This window comes from Colobus angolensis, unplaced genomic scaffold (genome assembly GCF_000951035.1).
Source record: "Colobus angolensis palliatus isolate OR3802 unplaced genomic scaffold, Cang.pa_1.0 Scaffold297, whole genome shotgun sequence".
Taxonomy (NCBI): domain Eukaryota; kingdom Metazoa; phylum Chordata; class Mammalia; order Primates; family Cercopithecidae; genus Colobus; species Colobus angolensis.
Window position 1 is genome coordinate 1296120 of NW_012116232.1, and position 17656 is coordinate 1313775.

Genomic DNA, 17656 nt, shown 5'->3' on the forward strand with positions numbered 1-17656 from the left:
CACAAAGTGATTCATAAAATTCAATTAACAAATTATTTATTGAGTATCTGCCATGTACAAATCACTGTTCTAGGTCCTGGGAATTCAAATCCACCTATTTGATTTGATATATCAATTCAATTTCTATAACTGTAATAGAGACTCTAAAGAATGAAAATAATTTTAGCAAATATTTTCTGCACTTGCAAGTACAGCAGATTATATTTCTTGAGAAGCTATTAATGTATATTGAGCAAAAGAGGTTAAAAGTGAAATAAATTCAAAATTTAGTTTTATTACTAATTTCTCACATTTAATATGCAAACTTGCATTGTTTATTGCTGAGAAAAGAAAGTAGGCAGTGTTTTCAAATCTTATTTACCTATAAAATCTTTATCTCAGAGCAACAATTAATGTATTTTAAAACTAATGTTCTGGAACAAAAATGGAAAGAGAAAGAAAGCTTTAGACCAAGAGGAAGAAGATAAAGATGAAGAACTTTATGAAGATCAACTTTCACTAAATGAACAGTAAATATATTTTCTCTTCCTTATGATTTTCTTAATAACATTTGCTTTTCTCTACCTTATTTCATTATAAGAATACAATGTATTATGCATACAGCATACAAAATATGTGTTGTTTATGTTAATCAGTAAGGCTTCTGGTCAACAGTAGGCTATTAGTAGTAAAGGTTTTGGGGATTCAAAAGTTATACATGGATTTTCAATTGTATGAGTCAGCACCCCTAACCCTCGCATTGTTCAAGGATAAACTGTGTAATAGGAGACTTTTCAACCATTATCTATCAACTGCTTCCCCACTCTGGCTTCTTGGCTATAAGCCATCACTCACCCTCGTTGTATTTGGAGTTGAGCCTGATCTTATATTCACATATATATGTGTGTGTGTGTGTGTGTGTGTGTGTGTGTATGAATGTGTGTGTGTGTGTGTGTGCATATATACATATATACTGCTATGGCAAAGATTTTGTACCCTTTGTTTGTTGTTTTATATATTAAAGTCAGACAAGTTTTTTTATTATTTTCTGGATTCCTCATTACATTTTTCAATGTAAATGCAGAATGGGGCAGTCTTTTTTTTTTTTTAAGCGAATTTCAAGTTTGTATCCTGTTTAGGCTAAAGCATGACAAAAGCAGCTATTAAAGCTCACTTCAACCTTCTGAGTTCTCCTTTTTGTCTTTGATTTTAGCCTTGTAACTCTTTATTAAGTTATCAGAATTTTGATATTTATATGAAGTTTTGTTTCTTGTGGGTTTTTTTTTGTTTTAATATGTAAACTGACATTCTATTTGTTTTTAACGGAATGATTGGTTTGAATAAATGAACTTGCCCTAACGACACTTCAGAATCCATTATGTACATTGAATAACAAAATGACAACTTTTAATATCAGCAGAAATGTATTTATACTTAAGTTATGAATAATAGTGAGAGAATTGGAACAATGCAAATGTGCATAAATAGTAACAATTTTCAGCTTAGGTATTTGAATGCATTAAGTGTAAAGGAAAATATTATTCTAGCAGAAAGACTATTTAAGACTATTGCAACTGAGTATTGTAATAAAAGATAAGGCTCGACTCCAAATACAACAAGGGTAAGTGATGATTTATAGCCAAGAAGCCAGAGTGGGGAAGGGGTTGGTAGAAAATTACCAAGAGGAAACATCAAGGTATGAGAATTCTTGCCGAAACAACTTGAATAATTTTTGCTTTAGGCAGGTGAGTGTGATCAGATGTCAAGAGTGGGAAATAAGAAACTCAATTAGATTTTGAGAGTGGTCAAGGGTAGAAGATTCTTTCTGAACCAACTTAGCAGGATTTTTGCTAAGACTCGGCTACAGGCCAAGCAGGAATGAAGGCCAAGCTTGAGGCCTAGTCAAAAAGAAGACTCAAAAGAACCTGACTAAACTTTAGACAAGGAGTCTTCTTCACTAGTGTATTATAGATTTGTTAAACTTTCATTTTCAAATAATTCTATTATGCATATTTATTCTTTTATCGTGAAATATAACTTGAACACCTATCATGTTCTAGTTATATTTTTAGGAAATGTGGAATCCAATGGCTGAAAAATGACAGATAGTTTTCTTGATCTAGTAGAGAAAACATTCAATTAACAAAGCAGCAAAATATTTAATAATTTTAAATAATAATCAGCTTATGAAGAAAATGTATTCATGAAAGATTATAAGGAGTGTCAGTGGAAAAAGTTTAGAAAGGGTAGTCTGGGAAGGATTTTCCAACAAGATAACATTTGATCAAAATTTAATAACTGAGAAGTCAGACTTAAAGAATGGGGAGATAGCATCCTGAGTAGAGTTAGCCTGCAGAAACCCCCAAAGCAGGAACAAATCTGGGAATACCCCCTAAATGAACTCCCAGCTTCTACTGTGCTTATTGCCAGTCTATTTTTTATGAACAACCAGACTGATCTCCCCAAAACATAGAAAACACCTTGTCCCTTCTCTGCTCATGACTTTGCAATGACTTCTGGTCTCGCTCAGACTCAAATGCATCATGTGTACTGTGTCCTATGTGATCTGTCCATTTCTCCATGCTCTGCTTCTTCAGGCCAGCCTTTCATATCCCAACTACTTCCATTCTCATCGTTTTTTCAGCTGCAGCCATAGTGGCCTGTTTGCTGCTATTTGAAAACACCACACATGTTCCATTCAGAACCACTACACTTACTTCTTCCTCCTTCCTCAAATGCTTTCATAAACGGCTCGCTTAATTTTGGTCCTTGCTCAGATGTCACTTTAGAAAAAGATTTTTACAAATAATCCTTAATTTAAATAGCATCCTTCCAACTTACTCTTAAGTTGCTTGCCCTGTTTATTCTTCCCCATTGAACTTATAAACTCCCAGTATTATATGTAGTAGTCTCATCTTATCCACACTTTTGCTTTCCATGGTTTCAGTTACCCTCAGTCAACTGGGGTCCGAATACAGGTAAGTACAGTATAATAAGATATTCTGAGAGAGAGGGAGGGAGAGAGACCACATTCACATAACTTATAGTATATTGCTATTAATGTTCTATTTTATTCTTAGTGGTTGTTAATCTCTTTGGTATAGATTTAATATTTGTCCTCACCCAAATCTCACATAGAAATGTAATCCCCGATGTTGGAAGTGGGGCCAGGTGAGAGACGTCTGGGTCATGGGTTTGGTTAGGTGCTGTCCTTGCCACAGCAAGTGAGTTGTTGCAAGATCTGGTTGTTTAAAAGTGTATGGCACCTCCCCACCCACTCTCTCTCTTGCTCCTGCTCTGGCCATGTGACATGCCTACTCTTCACTTCATCTTCCACCTTCTGCCATGAGTAACAGCTAACTGAGGCCTCCTCAGACACCGAGCAGATGCTGGCTCCATGCTTGTAGAGCCTGCAGAAACATGAGCTAATTTTGTTTATAAATTACCGGGTCTCAGGTGTTTCTTTACAGCAATGCAAGAACAGCCTAACTCTTACTGTGCCTAACTTATAAATTGAACTTTATTATAGGTGTGTATGTATAGGAAAATACATAACATATATAGATTTCAGCACTGTCTGCAGTTTTCTACATCTACTGGGGAATTTGGAACAGATACCCTTTGGATAAGGGGTCTACTGAATACTTATTTGTTATTTATTTTTACTTACTTTCCTGCCCCCAAGAGTGTAAGCTCCAGGAAATCAGGAATTTTCTAATTTTATTTTAAAATGGTATCCTCAGCACCCAAAAGAGCTTATAAAAGACAGCGAGTATTGAAAATTTGTTTCTTGACCGAATTATCATTCTGAGCTATGTACTATTGTAATATTCATTGGACTGATGAGAAAATTATGATTCACATAATTTATGTCTTAGCAAAAGCTGCTTAGCTGGCAAGATGTAAACCTGCTTATGTTATTTCAAAAATGATTTTTCATTTCTTGATAAAACACATTTGAGAATTATGGATAACAGTGTAACATTTATTTTTTAAAATAAAAATTATAATAATCACCATGTCTTTAAAATTAAAAAATATAATTTTTAAAAAGAGGTCCTACAGTGGGTAAAGAATAAAGAAACATCTCTTAGTTAAACATAATTATAGGAAATGTTATAAAAGGTGAGACAAAATTTCCAATGTGCATATCATGTTTCTCAGGTAATGGTTGGCTTGCAAGATGATTCTCCAGGAAAATGTTTTATAATTCAAAGCCCATTCTCCTTGGTGGAAAAACTCAAGACACAAGAATTCAGAATTATTGCAAATGCTGCAGCATCAAATGCTAATAATTATTGATTAAAAGAGGTTTAATTTGTTTATAATGGTTTTAAAAGATGAGCTATTGTATATTGCTTCTCCTTTATCTGATTTTCACTAAAAAGAAAAAAAAGTTTGGTATTCATAGACTGCGTAATCCATACATACAAATCTGGAATTCGGTGGTCCAATTCAAACCACTAACTGTCAGATAAAAGGTATAGATTTCATTCCTCATCCTCTGATCTAAGGATTTTCGTATTTATATCTCATAAAAGCTTTCATGTGTTTTGGAAGTTGCTTATTTGCTAATGGTAGAGGTTAGGACTGAAAGCATTTAGAAATGAACCATCTTAATTGAAAGTAAGACAAATGCAGATGCATTATAAAATAATTATTTTTAAAGCTTTCAGATGAATATGAGAAATTAGAGATAAAAGAGCAGGTAGAATGATTACTTGATAAATTGGAGTATTGTGTTTTGAAAGGAAGGAAAATACTAAGCAACAAAGACAATTGTGAGACTATATAATTAAGCCTTTTCATGAAAGAAAAAATTCCTCTTCTTACCCATAGTTTGAGGTTGTCTTTAGCATAAAAGATAAGGTTGCAATTAGAGGGATGCACAGCACAAGTACCAAATTATGTTTATTAGAGGATAAAAGATTCACATGTAAGTATATTTTGTGTGGTTAAAATGAAAATTACATGAACTGGCTTTGATAGAACATAATAGAACATTTTTGCTGTGATGATATATTTGCTTTTTAAATGGCCTTAACTGAAAAAGCTGTAGAAGTGACTTATATTTAGCAATTCCTTTATCCACTGTCAGTTAGGATCTTAAGGAATTATGTGAACTTAAAATACAATTGATATGACTTTTAGAAAATGTTACAGCAGAAGATATTTAAATAAAATGTAAAATAGGATTTAAAGTCTAGAATATGTATGGCAGTGAAATGAACAATTAGCCTTGTTATATAAATCATAAATCTGATAATGCACTTCTTATATTTATTATAACAAATTATGAAGTAAGCTATTGTATTATATCATCTAATTAAATTTTGAAAGTAAAGTACCTTCTTTTGCATTCCTCTTGCTTCTTTTGGAAGACAGCAAGAATATTTCACTTTTAAAGGTGCATTAAATGTTTATGTCAACTGGCCTATCATTTAGTGTAATAAAAAATAAATTTATCAGTCTTAACTTTGAAATGTTTGTATGTAAATTTTCCACAGCAAATGTGCAGTGCCACGCTGACTTCGAGCACTCAACGTACTTTTGTGCTACTTTCCCTAGTTGTCTGTGCTTAGATAATTCAATTTAATGTTATTAATAAATTGAATAAAAGGAGAATCAGAAGGATTAATATGTTTGCATATACACTCACATGGAAACAAAAACATACACACGTACTCAGATGTGTGCACACACCCCCACATGGTGAAGAAGTAAGGTAACATCCACTTTGTTCTGTGAATTCATAGGTCCTACTATTCAATTCTTTCACTGAAGCCTTGCAAATGTATGGCAGGGTATAGAACTATGTGAGGAACTCGAAGCAGAATGTACAATGATGGGATAATAAATTATTTTTTAATTACTAATATGGAGGAATCAGAGAGAGTTTGTTTTCTAAAAACAGACAAGAGCTGTTCTCTTTAAGGCTCAGAAACATCTGAAATAATAGGAAAAAATGAATGCTTCTTACAATTGGCTAGAGAAGTAATCAATTTGTAGAAGTCAATGATAGCATGAAAAAAATCTGTGACTAGAACCTGGATGAGTTGGAGGAAAATTTGATAAAATTCTTGTATTCATTCTGTAGCAAAATATAGCAGTGAAATAGAAAGGTGAAATTATTGTAAAACAGTGTGGGAATATTTAGTGTAACCCAAATTTTGCTTTGTTTTTTGTAAAAATTTTGTCATGCTACTATAAAAAATACCCCAAACTTAGAGGCTTAATATAACATAACTTTATTGTCTCTCAGTTCTATGCAGCTAAAGTCTGAAATCTAGGCGTTGGCAGGGCCATGCTCCTTCTGAAGCCTATACAGAAGATCCTCCTTTGCCTTTTCCAAGCTTTTGGTGGTGGCCATGGATCCTTAGTGTTTCTGGGATTATAGGAGCATAACTCCCATCTCTGTCTCCATCTTCACATGACATTCTCCCTGCATCCCTTATCATCTTCCTCCTGTGCATGTCTGTCTCTGTGTCCAAATTTTTGATTTTTAAAAGGAAATCATCATTTTTGGGTTAGGGCCCAGTCTAAAGATCTCATTTTAAATTGATTATACCTGTAAAAATAATATTTCCATAAAAGGTCACATTCTAAGGTATTGAGGGTTAGGACTTCAATTCATCTTTGGAGTAGAGGGGGATACTACCTATCCCATAACAATGTTACTTCCAGTACATTGCATAAGAAACAAATACACTGGACCAGGTTCTAAGATCTGGGGAGACAGTATACATGTAGATAAAGAACTGAGCTTCAATACAAACCCACCCTACCCCTAATTCAGACTGCATTGCATCCCCTGGCACATCACCTAGTCTTTCAATGTCTCTTCATCTGTAAATAGTAGTACTCACCTGAAAAGTTGTAAGGATTAACAGCATGACCTTGGGAGTCCAATCTTAAAAATATCTTATTGATGAATATCACAAGAGTAGTCTTTGCTCAGTTTATGTAGCAAAATCAGCTGGCCTACATATGAATGAAACCTAAGACAGGTTTCCTAATCAAGGGAAAAATTAACCCCTATCTTGCTCAGGAAAAAAAGCCCTCCAGATGAACATAAGCAAGATTCTTTATCTCCTCATCTTAAAATCTGGTTCTGGTATTTGAGTAATTGTGTAGAACTCTCTAAATTAAAACTAAGTCAGATAAATTAAAACATGTTTAAATCCTTCAAAAAGATGCTAAACAACCTTATTCATTTTTTAAGTTTCATAGAAGAACAACTGCTGTCAACTTTTCTAAAATTTTAAAAGCAAAGATTGTTAGTGCACAAATTATTTTATATTATTTCTAATAAGATAATGTCACTGTCTCCTATAATTATTTCCATTATTTAGTATTAAAAAGAAAATCTCAACATTAGTCTTTTTTCAGTTCTGTGTCTTTAATACTAGATTAAAATTAAAATACTGAGTTATGTTTAAAAGAGTAAAGAATTCCTTATCAAATATTTTATTTTTTCCATTATATTTTAAGTTCTGGGGTACATGTGCAGAACGTGCTGATTCGTTACATAGGTATACATGTGCCATGGTGGTTTACTGCACCCATCAACCCATTATCTACATTAGATATTTCTCCTAGAGCTATTCCTCCTGTTGCCCCCCCACCTCACAACAAGCACGAGTGTGTGATGGTCCCCTCCCTGTGTCCATGTGCTCTCATTGTTCAACTTGACTTATGAGTGAGAACATGCGGTGTTTGGTTTTCAGTTCCAGCATTAGTTTGCTGAGAATGATGGTTTCCAGCTTCATCCACATCCCTGCAAAGGACGTGAACTCTTCCTTTTATAAGGCTGCATAGCATTCCGTGGTGTATATGTGGCACATTTTCTTTATCCAGTTTATCATTGATGAGCATTTGGATTGGTTCCAAGTCTTTGCTATTGGAAATAGTGCTGCAATTAACATACATGTGGATGAGTTTTTATAGTAGAAAGATTTATAATCCTTTGGGTATATGGACATTAATGGGATTGCTGGGTCAAATGGTATTTCTGGTTCTAGATCCTTGAGAAATCACCACACTGTTTTCCACAATGGTTGAACTAATTTACACTCCCACCAACGGTGTAAAAGTGTTCCTATTTCTCCACATTTTCTCCAGCATCTGTTGTTTCTTGATTTTTTAATAATTGCCATTCTAATTGGCATGAGACGGTATCTCATTTTGGTTTTGATTTGCATTTCTCTAATGACCAGTACTGATGAACTTTTTATTTTATGTTTGTTGGATGCATAAATGTCTTCTTTTGAGATGTGTCTGTTCATATCCTTTGCCCACTTTTTGATGGGGTTGTTTTTTTCTATAAATTTCTTTAAGTTCCTTGTAGATTTGGGATATTAGCCCTTTGTCAGATGGATAGATTGCAAAAATTTTCTCTCATTCTGTGGGTTGCCTGTTCACTCTGTTGATAGTTTCTTTTGCTGTGCAGAAGCTCTTTAGTTTAATTAGATCTCATTTGTCAATTTTGGCTTTTGTTGAAATTACTTTTGGTGTTTTTGTCATGAAGCCTTTGCCCATAGTTATGTCCTGAATGGTATTGCCTAGGTTTACTTCTAGGGTTTTTGTGGTTTTAGGCCTTACATTAAAGTCTTTAATCCATATTGAGTTAATAAAGTTAAGGAAGTGGTCCAGTTTCAGTTTTCTGCACATGGCTAACCAGTTTTCTCAACACCATTTATGAAATAGGGAATCCTTTTCCCATTACTTGTTTTTGTCAGGTTTGGCAAAGATCAGAGGGTTGTAGATGTGTGGTGTTATTTCTGAGACCTTGGTTCTGTTCTATTGGTCTATATATCTGTTCTGGTACTAGTTCCATGCTGTTTTGGTTATTGTAGCCTTGTAGTATAGTTTGAAGTCAGGTAATGTGATCCCTCCAGCTTTGTTCTTTTTGCTTAGGATTGTCTTGGCTATATGGGCTCTATTTTGGTTCCATATCAAATTTAAAGTAGTTTTTTTTTTTTTTTCTAATTATTTGAAGAAAGTCAACAGTAGCTTGATGGGAATAGCACTGAATATATAAATTACTTTGGGCAGTATGACCATTTTCATGATATTGATTACGCTGATCCACAAGCATGGAATGTTTTTCCATTTGTTTATGTCCTTTCTTATTCCTTGAGCAGTGGTTTGTAGTTCTCCTTGAAGAAGTCCTTCACATCCCTTGTAAGTTGTACCCCTTGGTATTTTATTCTCTTTGTAACAATTCTGAACAAGAGATCACTCATGATTTGGTTCTCTGTTTGTCTATTATTGGTATATAGGAATGCTTGTGATTTTTGCACATTGATTTTGTATCCTGAGACTTTGTTGAAGGTGCTTTTAAGCTTAAGGAGTTTTTGGGCTGAGACAATGGGGTTTTCTAAATATACAATTATGTCATCTGCAAATAGAGACAATTTTACTTCCTCTCTTCTTATTTGAATACGCTTTGTTTCTCTCTCTTGCTGAATTGCCCTGGCCAGAACTCCCAATACTGTTGTTGAACATGAGTGGTGAGAAAGGGCATCCTTGTCTTATGCTGGTTTTCAAAGGGAAGGCTTCCAGCTTTTCCCCATTCAGTATGATATTGGCTGTGGGTTTCTCATAAATAACTCTTATTACTTTGAGATACATTCCATCAATCCCTCATTTATTGAGTGGTTTTTAGTATGAAGGGGTGTTGAATTTTTTCAAAGACCTTTTATACATCTATTGAGATAATCATGTGATTTTTGTCATTGGTTCTGTTTATGCGATGGATTATATTTATTGATTTGCCTATGTTGAACCAGCCTTGCATCCCAGGGATGAAGTCTATTTGATCATGGTGGAAAAGACTTTTGATGTGCTGCTGGATTCAGTTTACCAGTATTTTATTGAGGATTTTTGCTTCAGTGTTCATCAGGGATAATGACCTGAAATTTTCTTTTTTTGTTGTGTCTCTGCCTCTGCCAGGTTTTGGTATCAGGATGATGATGGCCTCATAAAATGAGTTAGGGAGGAGTCCCTCTTTTTCTGTTGTTTGGAATCATTTCAGAAGGAATGGTACCAGCTCCTCTAGCTCCTCTTTGTATCTCTGGTAGAATTTGGCTGTGAATCTGTCTGGTCCTGGGCTTTTTTTGGTAGGTAGGCTTTTAACTACTGCCTCAATTTCAGAACTTGTTACTGGTCTATTCAGGGATTCTACTTCTTCCTGGTTTAGTCTTGGGAGGGTGTATGTGTCTGGGAATTTATTCATTTCTTCCAGATTTTCTAGTTTATTTTTATAGAGGTGTTTATAGTATTCTCTGAGGGTAGTTTGTTTTTCTGTGGGATCAGTGGTGATATTTCCTTTATCATTTTTTATTGTGTCTATTTGATTCTTCTCTCTTCCTTATTAGTCTCATTAGTCTTAATGAGTCAAAATAGCTGTCTATCTATTTTGATAATCTTTTTTAAAAAACCGGCTCCTGGATTCATTGATTTTTTGAAGTGTTTTTGTGTCTTTATCTCCTTTAGTTCTGCTCTGATCTTAGTTATTTCTTGCCTTCTGCTGGCTTTTGAATTTGTTTGCTCTTGACTCTCTAGTTCTTTTAATTGTGATGTGAGCGTGTTGATTTTAGATCTCTCCCACTTTCTCATGTGGGTATTTAGTGCTATAAATTTCCCTTTAGCACTGCTTTAACTCCCAGTCTCCCAGAGATTCTGGTACATTGTGTCTTTGTTCTTATTGGTTTCAAAGAACTTAATTATTCCTGTCTTCATTTCGTTATTTACCCAGGAGTCATTTAGGAGCAAGTTGTTCAGTTTCCATGTAGTTGTGTAGTTTTGAGTGAGTTCCTTAATCCTGAGTTTTAATGTGATTGCACTGTGGTCTAAGAGACTGTTATGATTTCCATTCTTTTGCATTTGCTGAGGAGTTTTTTACTTCCAATTATGTGGTCAATTTTAGAATAAGTGCTATGTGGTCCTGAGAAGTATGTATATTCTGTTGATTTGGGGTGGAGAGTCCTGGGGTGGAGATGTCCTGTAGGTCTGCTTGGTCCAGAGCTGAATTCAGATCCTGAATATCCTTGTTAATTTTCTGTCTTGTTGATCTGTCTAATATTTACAGTGGGGTGTTAAAGTCCCCCACTGTTATTGTGTGGAAGTCTAACTCTCTTTGTAGGTCTCTAAGAACTTGCTTTATGAATCTGGCTGCTCCTCTATTGGGTGCATATATATTTAGTATAGTTAAGTATTCTTGTTGCATGGATCTGTTTACCATTATATAATGTCCTTATTTGTCTTTTTAGAATTTGTTTTACAGAGATTAGTATTGCAAACCCCCCCTTTTTTTCTTTGCATTTGCTTGACAAAGATTCCTCCCTTCCTTTATTTTGAGCCTATGTGTGTCTTTGTATGTGAGATGGGTCTCCTGAATACAACACATTGATGATGCTTGCTTGACTCTCATCCAATTTGGCAATCCATGTATTTTAATTGGGGCATTTAGCCCATTTACATTTAATGTTAATATTGTTATGTGTGAATTTTATCCTGTCATTATGATGCCAGCTGGCTATTTTGCACAATTGGTTGATGCAGTTTCTTCATAATGTCAATGGTTTCTACATTTCGGGATTCTTTTTGCAGTGGCTGGTATAGGATTTTCCTTTCCATCTTTATTACTTCCTTCAGGAGCACTTGTAAGGAAGGTCTGGTGGTAACAACATCCCTCAACATTTGCTTGTCTGTAAAGGATTTTATTTCTCCTTCGCTTATGAAGCTTAGTTTGGCTAAATATGAAATTCTGGGTTGAAAATTATTTTCTTGAAGAATGTTGAATATGGCCCCCCACTATCTATTGACTTGTGAGGTTTCTGCAGAGAGATCTGTTGTAATTCTGATGGGCTTCCCTTTGTTGGAAACCTGACCTTTTTCTCTCACTTCCCTTAAAAGGTTTTTCTTCATTTCGACCTTGGTGAATCTGAGGATTGTATCCTGGGGCTGCTCTTCTCAAGGAGTATGTTAGTGGTGTTCTCTGTATTACCTGAATTTGAATGTTACCCTGTCTTGCTAGGTTGGGGATGTTCTCCTGGATAACCTCCTGAAGTGTGTTTTCCAACTTTGTTCCAATCTTCCCATCACTTTCAGGTACACCAATCAATCATAGATTTGGTCTTTTCACATAGTCTCATATTTTTTGGAGGCTGTGTTTATTCCTTTTTCCCCCTCTAATCTTATCTTCACAGTTTATTTCATTAAGTTGATCCTCAACCTCTAATATCTTTTCTTCTGCTTGATCAATTCGGCTATTGATACTTGTATATGCTTCATGAAGTTCTTGTGCTGTGTTTTTCAGCTCCGTCAGGTCATTTATGTTTTTCTCTAAACTGATTATTCTAGTTAGCAGTTTCTGTAACCTTTTATCAAGGTTCTTAACTTCCTTGCATTGAATTAGAACATACTCCTTAACTTGGAAGAGTTTGTTTTTACTCACCTTCTGAAGCCTACTTCTGTCAATTCATAAAACTCATTCTCTGTTCAGTTTTGTTTTCTCGCTGGCAAGGAGTTGTGATCCTCTGGAGGACAAGAGGCATTCTGGTTTTCGGAATTTCTAGCATTTTTGCATTTTTTTTTCATCTTCATAGATTTATCTATCTTTGATCTTCAATGCTGATGACCTTTGGATGAGACTTTTGCATGGGCATCCTTTGTGTTGATGTTGAGGTTATTGCTTTCTGTTTGTTAATTTTCCTTCTAACAGTCAAGTCCCTCTTCTGCCAGTCTGCTAGAGTTTACTTGAGTTACACTCCATACCTTGTTTTCCTCAGTATCACCAATGGAAGTTGCAGAATAGCAAAGATTGCTGCCTGCACTTTCCTCTGTAAGCTTCGTCCCAGAGGAGCACCCACCAGAGGCCAGCCGGTGCTCTCCTGTATGAGGTGTCTGCCAACCATGCTGGGAGGTGTCTCCCAGTCAGAAGGCATGGGGTTGAGGAACCTACTTCAGGAGGCGGTCTGTCCCTTAGCAAAGCTTGAGTACTGTGCTGGGAGATCTGCTGCTTTCTTCAGAGCCAGCAGGCAGGAATGTTTAAGCCTGCTGAAGCTGTGCCAACAGCCACCTCTTCCCCCGGATGCTCTATCCCAGGGAGATGGGAGTTTTATCTATAAGCCCCTGACTGCGGCTGCTGCCTTTTTTTCAGAAATGCCCTGACCAGAGAGGAGGAATCTAGAAAGGCAGTGTGACTACAGTGGCTTTACAGTGCTGTTGTGGGTTCCACCCAGTTCAGACTTCCCAGCAGCTTTGTTTATACTGCGAAGGGAAAACTGTCTACTCTAGCCTCAGTAATGGTGAATGTCCTTCCCCCCACCAATCAGAAGCATCCCAGATCAACTTCAGACTGCCGTGCTGGCAGCGAGAATTTCAAGCCAGTGGATCTTATCTTGCTGGGCTACATAGGGGTGGAATCTACTGAGGAAGATCACTTGGCTCCCTGGCTTCAGCCCCCTTTCCAGGGGAGCAAACGGTTCTGTCTTGCTGGCATTTCAGGTACCACTGGGGTACGAAAAAAAACTTCTGCAGCCAGCTTGGTGTCTGCCCAAATGGCCACCCAGTTTTCCTCAAACTGTCTGCCGCCTTGAAACTCAGGGCCCTGGTGGTATAGGCACCGAGAGAATCTCCTGGTCTGTGGGTTGAAAAAAACATGGGAAAAGTGTAGTATCTGGGCTGGATAACACCATCCCTCACAATGCAGTCCCTGATGGCTTCCCTTGGCTAGGGCAGGGAGTTTCCAGACCCCTTGCACTTCCTGTGTGAAGCAACACCCCACTCTGCTTCTGCTGGCCCTCTGTGGGCTGTACCCACTGTCTAACCAGTCCCAATGAGATGAGCTGGGTACCTCAGTTGGAAATGCAGAAATGACCTACCTTCTTCATTGGTCTCGCTGGGAGCTGCAGAGGGAGCTATTCCTATCTGGTCATCTTGCCACTCCCCTCTAAATATTTTCAAGAAAATGCTACTTTCATCCTATCTAGAGTGAGGAATATGAAGCAGCTCCAAATCTAAAAATAATGGTATAAATTTTCACAGCATAATACTTGAAAAGCCACTAGAATTGCTTTTGTGTGTGTGTTTGTTTGCTTTTGCTTTATTTTGTTTAAATAAATGTTTTATTTTGAGAATTGCTTTAGATTTACAGAAAAATACCAAAGATAATTCAGAGACCCCAAATATCCTATACCAACTTTCCCATAATGTGAATATTTTATATTAGAATGACACATACTAATATTTTTATGTTCTAAGAATTCCACCCATGGAATGTGGTATGAATGAAATACTACATTTCATTTAGTTGTTGTGTATCCTTTGTCAACATGTTTATTTAGAAAGTTCTAGACTGTGACAGCTTATCAGATTTTCCTTGTTTTGATGACCTTGACAATTTTGAGATACATTTAGATATTTTATAGAGTATTGCTAGTTGGGGGTTTATTTACATTTTTCTAATGTTTCGATTGAGTTAATTAGTTAATGGGAGGTAGGTATAGCAGAGATACAGTGCCATTCTCATCACATTATATCAAAAGCATCTACTACCAACATTTATCAATGGGGATGATAACCTTGATTATTTGACAGTGGCAGTGATTGTCAGGGTTCTTCATTGTAAAGTAACTATTTTTTCCTGTTTCATACATTACTCCTTTGAGGGAGAGAGTCACTATGTGCTGCTAACACTTAAGAAGTAGGGAGTTTCTTGATGAAATTTTTTTGTGTGTCTGAATAATCTGTAACATTTCTTGCAGAATATATCTGCTAGAAGTTAATTGTTAATTCCCTCAACTTTTGTCCATGACATTATTTACTTTCCCTTCATTTTGAAGGATAATTTTACCAAATGTAGAAATCTCGGTTGGTAATATTTTTCCACCAATAGTTCAAAGATGTCTCTCCAATCTCTTCTTGTTTTGGTGGTTTATATAAAAAGTCTACTGTAATTATTATCCTCATTTACTATAAGTAAATTATTTCTATTCATCTCCACTTTGGCTTTCTTCACTATTTTCTTTTTCTTTGATTTCCTGCAGTTTGAATATGACATGTCTAGGTGTGGCTTTTGGTGTTTATCCTGCTGGTGTTCTCTGAGCTTCCCTGATGGATGGTTTGGTGTCTGTCATTAATTTTGGAAAATTTTCTGGCATTATTACTTCAAGTATTTCTTCTACTTTGCTCTATTTCTTTTTAGTATTATACATACACATGTATTATATATTCTGATATTATCCTACAAATATTAGATGATTTTTTTCTCTATACAACTTCAGCTGGCAAAGTTTTTATTTACCTATATTCAAACCCAGTGATATTTTGTATAGCCTGCTGTGTACAGTCCACCAGTGAATTCATTAAAGACATTTCTTTTGGTTATGGTGTTTTTGATTTTTAGTATTTTATTTTTTATTTTTTTCTTAGCATTTCCATTTCTCTACTTATGTTACCATCTGTTCTTGTATATTGTTTACCTTTATCATTAAAATCCTTAACTTATATAATTATTTTATAATGTCTGTCAGATAACTTCAATATCTGTGTCACGTCTTAGTCTAACTCTGATGCTTTGTTATTTCTTGCCCTTGAGAATGTCTTACAATATTTTATTGGAAGCCAGACATGTTGCATCAGATAACGGAAGCTGAGATAAATGAGTCTTTAACGTGAGAATGTATGTTAACATAGCTAGAATTCTGGCTTTGTTTAAATGTTGTTTTGTATATAGTTATCAGAATATTCAAATTTCTCTAGTGCTTTTCATAAATTTTCTCTTGGTTTGGGTGTTTCCCTATGTTCTACTCCTCATGAAGAGTCAATGTGCCCTTTCCACTATAATACTGCAGCTATACTAGAAGTTTGTTGGTTATATACTTTCAGATTCCACATAGTAAAATTCTGTATATTCTTCAAACCATAGTTAATGTGCTAATCTTGTCTTGCTTCCTCTGGTACATACAGTGTATTGCTTTTGGCCAAGTACCAGTATACAATAAGCAACTCAAGCCACACATTTAGCATATATAGTCCACACATGAGATTTCATCCTTATTGTTGTTTACATAGAAAATATGACATTTGTAATAATTACATTAGTTTCTCAAGGCCTCTGGCTAACTTTGCCTTCTATATAGTGATTTCTATTAGGGCCAGATCTGTACTGGTGGCAGATTTAGTTGCAAGCAAAAGAAAATTAAAACAGGAAGTTATTTTATTCAAAGCATACTGAGTATCTCCAAGAACTGTTACAAAATCTTAAGAATCAATGGTCCTTAAAAGCAAGAAGAAGGAAGAAGGAAGAATAGGAAGGGAAAGACAAAAGAGAGGAGGGGAGAGGAGGAAAGGGAGACCATCCAGAAGTACAGCAAACTTACACCACAGAAGCAGTCCAGTTAGACACCTCTGCTATTCATTTGAAACACAGAACACTGTGAAGGTTACCACATCCACCCCTACACCAGAAAACAGGGAATTACTGACAACACTGAGTATGAAGTTCCTGGAGTTTTTCTTTCCCTGGCTCCAATTCAAATCCAAGATTTGCAGCTAACTTGTCCCTCGAGTTGCTGTTTACGTGAGCATGGAAAAATCTGGAAATACAATTTTTTTCCAGGTTCCTTGGTGGTAGTAACACCTGTTTCATACTAAGCCTCATGTCAAATATAATGACTCAGAATTCCCTGTGCATAAGAAGAGATTGGGATTCATGAGCTGGGGTGTGCACAGCATGACAAATAGCCTCTCAGATGACCTACTCATATATTTATCCTCAGCAAAGAAGATCCTGCTTAATGTGTAGTAAGTGTTTGCTGAAAAAAAGGAAGGAAGGAAATGTTACCATAGGTAGCTAGTCAGACATGAGCAAGGCAGGAGATGGCTCCCCCTGCATGCACCCCACCCTCCGTCTCCATACACACACACCAGGAATATCAGGACACCGTCAGGTGATGTTCAAGTGGTTAACTGTCTCTCTAAAATAGTAACTGGCTGCAGCCAGTTTCAGGGAAAGGCAGTTTCCCAATACACAGAAACACCTGAAGCTGGTGATCAGCGACTTCCTGATAAGATCTCAGGATTTGGGCAAGTGGGTTCACAAATGTGCTTCAAGAGGCAAAATGGCAGAGTTCAACCAGTACATGACCTTCTTGGGACATACTACTGGTAAGGGAAGAATGCCTCAAGTGAGCATTCATACAACTCCAGTAAACACACAGCGCATGCTCACCTCCCAAGGGCTAGCAGGTCACTGTGCATGTGGACAGCCCACCCCAAGAGAAAAATCGGGGGAAAGGGAAAGAAGAGCCTGGAAGTATGCCAACATATAAAACCCCAAGTCAAAAGGAAAAATTGTGCACTTCTCTCTCACGTTGCCCACTTGGCTCTCTTCCATGTGTACTTTTCTGCCTTTTGTTTCTGCTTTAAAAACTTGTAATAAACTTTCACTCCTACTTTAAAACTTGCTTCAGTCTCTCCTTCTGCCTTGTTGTTTAGTCAAATTCTCTCTTCTGAGGAGACAAGAATTGAGTTTGCTGCAGATCCATATGGATTCACTGCAAGGAAGGAAGGGAGGAAAGGAGGAAGGGAAGAAGGAAAGAAGGAAGGAAGGAAGGAAGGAAGGAAGGAAGGAAGGAAGGAAGGAAGGAAGGAAGGAAGGAGGAAGGAA